Raw genomic sequence first — 5,327 nt, forward strand, 5'->3', positions numbered from 1 at the left:
ACTGTCATATCATACTACTAGGGCCTGGAGTTTTACCTGGTTTATTACTGTCATATCACACTACTAGGGCCTGGAGTTACCTGGTTTATTACTGTCATATCACACTACTAGGGCCTGGAGTTTTACCTGGTTTATTACTGTCATATCACACTACTAGGGCCTGGAGTTTTACTGTCATATCATACTACTAGGGCCTGGAGTTTTACCTGGTTTATTACTGTCATATCACACTACTAGGGCCTGGAGTTTTACCTGTTTCTGTATCAGAACAGACAGTAAATGTGCATGTTAGGACCTAGTCCAACGCTCTAACCACTAGACTACCCTGCCCTGTGAGGACCATACTTCTGTCTCACTTCTCGTCTGTTTGGACATGTTCCTGTACTGATGAATGCAGAGAATACCAGGGGAGTCTTTTCTTCACCTCAGGCCCATTTATAGTCATCAATCACCACAGGCACACCGTGTTCTTATTCCGGACAAATGGCACCCTATTCCCTTCCTGGTGCACTACTTCAGACCAGGTCAGACCCTTCTTCTAAGTATGACGTGTTTAAAGCGAGTCTGGTACATATTTCAGTGTTCGACCGACCACCAGACGGTACCGACCACCAGGCGGTACCGGCCGACCACCAGACGGTACGTACCGACCACCAGGCGGTACCGGCCGACCACCAGGCGGTACCGGCCAACCACCAGTGACAAGAAAAACAAGTGCTACCCGTTGAATTGTTGATGAATTTATTCCCCATTTTAAATCAATGACGACAAAATGTTTCAGACAGGAGACGGCTGCATTGCCTCACCTCAGCGACAGACAAAAAGGACACTTGGAAACAACCAAACCTAGAGATGAGGGAAAGAGCATCCTTTCACACCAACCGATGACGCCTTGTGGAAAACAGACTGTGTGACCTTACAGGCCCTCTCCCTGCATCCAAAATGGTGTGCTTCTTCTTTTGAGCAGCTCTAGAAATATATATCTATAATGCCTCTGAGAGGCTGTGAAGGGAGACATATTCTCAAAGAAAGACAATTAATGAAGCAGACATTCCCTTTCGAGACAGTTGTGGGTGAACCCGGCGGCCATTTTGAGTGAGTGTAATTCCACGAGGGAGAGAAGGGAGTTGGAGTCCATTTACTCAGACAGGTACACAGTTGTGGGTGAACCCGGCGGCCATTTTGAGTGAGTGTAATTCCACGAGGGGGAGAAGGGAGTTGGAGTCCATGTACTCAGACAGGTAAAATAATGAATCTCACTCCAGCACAACATATTTCCATTTATCTTTTACAATAAATACAGTCTTACAAAGAAAAGAAAAAATATGTGAACATTCAGTAGAAACCCACAGACAGACAACACTAGGTTTAGGCAGTGAAAGGTGAGAACTAACATTCAGTAGAAACCCACAGACAGACAACACTAGGTTTAGGCAGTGAAAGGTGAGAACTAACTAGATGCTGTTGGGGGGAGGGTTTATCTAGTTCTCAGATTATCTGCTAAAACTGACCCAGTCTTGCATTAACATAAAGGGCCTGCGGCTAAAATAGCTCCCTATTCCCTACATAGTGCACTACTTTTGACCAGGGCCCTATGGGGGAACCCTATTCCCTACATAGTGCACTAGATAGGGAATAGGGAGCCATTTGAAATGAAGCCTCATCAACACCCCCCTTTCAAAACACGGTTTAACTCCTCAAGTTATCCTCGAGGGAGCTGGACAGAGAGCAGGTAGGAATAAAACAGTCCCTCGTCATACTAGTCTCCCAACACATTAATTAAAGGTCTCCTCTTGCCCCCAACCAGAAGAACCACAGTATCGCCAACCGTTTAAAACTTCAGCCTGCTTCCCCTCTCGTCTTCCCCTCTCCTCTTCCCCTCTCAGTTTAAAACCTCAGCCTGTTTCCCCTCTAGTCTTCCCCTCTCGTCTCCCCCTCTCGTCTTCCCCTCTCCGTTTAAAACCTCAGCCTGTTTCCCCTCTAGTCTTCCCCTCTCCTCTCCTCTTCCCCTCTCCGTTTAAAACCTTCCCTCTCTCCAACTCTTCCCCCTCAATCTTCTCTCCGTTTAAAACCTCAGCCTGTTTCCCCTCTCCTCTTCCAACTCAAACTGTAGCAGCAGTATTCAATCTAGACGGAATGTTACTGAACCCCCCAACAACAAGATTAATGCATATGGGTCATTCAACAAGTCTCATGTCTGCTAGGAGCAAGACAGTGGAGCCCATTGGACTTTCACAGTAATAATCACAACCATATTTTACAACTAAAAATGTGTGTTGCTATAATAACGCATGCAAATAAAACATTTCAACGGTCACATGTCTCTGTGTTACAGTGTGTCTAGTCTAGGTGTGTCTAGTCCAGGTGTGTCTCTGTGTTACAGTGTATCTAGTCCAGGTGTGTCTAGTCCAGGTGTGTCTAGTCCAGGTGTGTCTCTGTGTTAGTCCAGTGTGTCTAGTCCAGGTGTGTCTCTGTGTTAGTCCAGGTGTGTCTAGTCCAGGTGTGTCTCTGTGTTACAGTGTAGTCTAGTCCAGGTGTCTATCTCTGTGTTACAGGTGTGTCTAGTCCAGGTGTGTCTAGTCCAGGTGTGTCTAGTCCAGGTGTGTCTCTGTGTTACAGTGTGTCTAGTCCAGGTGTGTCTAGTCCAGGTGTGTCTAGTCCAGGTGTGTCTGTGTCTGTGTCCAGGTGTGTCTAGTCCAGGTGTGTGTTACAGTGTGTCTAGTCCAGGTGTGTCTAGTCCAGGTGTGTCTAGTGTGTCTAGGTGTGTCTCTGTGTTACAGTGTGTCTAGTCCAGGTGTGTCTAGTCCAGGTGTGTCTAGTCCAGGTGTGTCTCCAGTCTCTGTGTTACTAGTCCAGGTGTCTAGTCCAGGTGTGTCTAGTCCAGGTGTGTCGTCTAGTCCAGGTGTGTTACAGTGTGTCTAGTCCAGGTGTGTCTCTGTGTCTAGTCCAGGTGTGTCTAGTCCAGGTGTGTCTCTGTGTTACAGTGTGTCTAGTGTGTCTAGTCCAGGTGTGTCTCTGGTGTGTGTCTAGTCCAGGGTGTGTCTAGTCCAGGTGTGTCTAGTCCAGGTGTGTTAGTCCAGTGTGTCTAGTCCAGGTGTGTCTGTGTTACAGTGTGTCTAGTCCAGGTGTGTCTAGTCCAGGTGTGTCTAGTCCAGGTGTGTCTAGTCCAGGTGTGTCTCTGTGTTACAGTGTGTCTAGTCCAGGTGTGTCTCTGTGTTACAGTGTGTCTAGTCCAGGTGTGTCTAGGTCCAGGTGTGTCTAGTCCAGGTGTGTCTGTGTTACAGTGTATCTAGTCCAGGTGTATCTCTGTGTTACAGTGTCTGTCTAGTCTAGTCCAGGTGTGTCTAGTCCAGGTGTGTCTCTGTGTTACAGTGTCTAGTCCAGGTGTGTCTCCAGGTGTGTTAGTCCAGGTGTGTCTAGTCCAGGTGTGTCTAGTCCAGGTGTGTCTCTGTGTTACAGTGTATCTAGTCCAGGTGTATCTCTGTGTTACAGTGTGTCTAGTCCAGGTGTGTCTAGTCCAGGTGTGTCTAGTCCAGGTGTGTCTCTGTGTTACAGTGTGTCTAGTCCAGGTGTGTGTCCAGGTGTGTCTAGTCCAGGTGTCTAGTCCAGGTGGGTCTAGTCCAGGTGGGTCTAGTCCAGGTGAGTCTCTGTGTTACAGTGTATCTAGTCCAGGTGTGTCTAGTCCAGGTGTGTCTCTGTGTTACAGTGTATCTAGTCCAGGTGGGTCTAGTCCAGGTGTGTCTACTCCAGGTGGGTCTAGTCCAGGTGTGTGTCTAGTCCAGGTGTGTCTCTGTGTTAGTCCAGGTGTTTCTAGTCCAGGTGTCTCTGTGTCTAGTCCAGGTGTGTCTCTGTGTTAGGTGAGTCTAGTCCAGGTGTGTGTCTGTACTCCAGGTGTGTCTATGTCTCTGTGTGTAGTCCAGGTGTGTCTAGTCCAGGTGTGTCTCTAGTCCAGGTGTGTCTAGTCCAGGTGTGTCTCTGTGTCTCTGTGTTACAGGTGTATCTAGTCCAGGTGTGTCTAGTCCAGGTGTGTCTCTGTCTGTGTTGTGTCTAGTCCAGGTGTGTCTAGTCCAGGTGTGTCTGTGTGTCTAGTCCAGGTGTGTCTCTGTGTTAGTGTGTCTAGTCCAGGTGTGTCTAGTCCAGGTGTGTCTCTGTGTTACAGTGTATCTAGTCCAGGTGTGTCTCTGTGTTACAGTGTGTCTAGTCCAGGTGTGTCTAGTCCAGGTGTGTCTAGTCCAGGTGTCTAGTCCAGGTGTGTCTCTGTGTTACAGTGTGTCTAGTCCAGGTGTGTCTAGTCCAGGTGTGTCTCTGTGTTACAGTGTATCTAGTCCAGGTGTCTAGTGTGTCCAGGTGTGTCTAGTCCAGGTGTGTCTAGTCAGGTGTCTAGTCAGGTGTGTCTCTGTGTTACAGGTGTGTCTCTGTGTTACAGTGTATCTAGTCCAGGTGGGTCTAGTCCAGGTGAGTCTCTGTGTGACAGTGTGTCTAGTACAGGTGAGTTTAGTCCAGGTGAGTCTCTGTGTTACAGTGTGTCTAGTAGGTGTGTCAGGTGAGTTTAGTCCAGGTGAGTTTAGTCCAGGTGAGTTTAGTCCAGGTGTGTCCAGTCCAGGTGTGTGAAGATAAAACTTGTTGTAGACTAGAGGTGTGTCCCCTCTGGCATCACATGACAAAATGGCCTCCAGGTAACCCCTTTCTAGTTCACTAGTTCCAGATGACATAGTTGGTCTAGTAGTGCACTAGATAGGGAATAGGGTCCATTCCAGATTGGAGAGTTGTCAGTGAGACAGGCAAGGATAAAGAGGGTTAAAATAAACATGACCTGGGGTGGAGGGGCTAGGGGCCTGGGGTGGAGGGGCTAGGGGCCTGGGGTGGAGGGGCTAGGGCTGGGGTACAGGACTGGCCCTGGGGTGGAGGGGCTAGGGGCCTGGGGTGGGGAGGGGCTAGGGGCCTGGGGTGGAGGGGCTAGGGGTACAGGACTGGCCCTGGGGTGGAGGGGCTAGGGGCCTGGGGTGGAGGGGCTAGAGGTACAGGACTGGCCCTGGGGTGGAGGGGCTAGGGGCCTGGGGTGGAGGGGCTAGGGGACTGGCCCTGGGGTGGAGGGGCTAGGGGGCCTGGGGTGGAGGGGCTAGGGGCCTGGGGTGGAGGGGCTAGGGGACTGGGGTGGAGGGGTACAGGACTGGCCCTGGGGTGGAGGGGTACAGGACTGGCCCTGGGATGGAGGGGTACAGGACTGGCCCTGGGGTGGAGGGGTACAGGACTGGCCCTGGGGTGGAGGGGTACAGGACTGGCCCTGGGGTGGAGGGGTACAGGACTGGCCCTGGGGTGGGTGGCCC

The sequence above is a fragment of the Oncorhynchus gorbuscha genome, unplaced genomic scaffold (genome assembly GCF_021184085.1).
Source record: "Oncorhynchus gorbuscha isolate QuinsamMale2020 ecotype Even-year unplaced genomic scaffold, OgorEven_v1.0 Un_scaffold_688, whole genome shotgun sequence".
Classification (NCBI taxonomy): domain Eukaryota; kingdom Metazoa; phylum Chordata; class Actinopteri; order Salmoniformes; family Salmonidae; genus Oncorhynchus; species Oncorhynchus gorbuscha.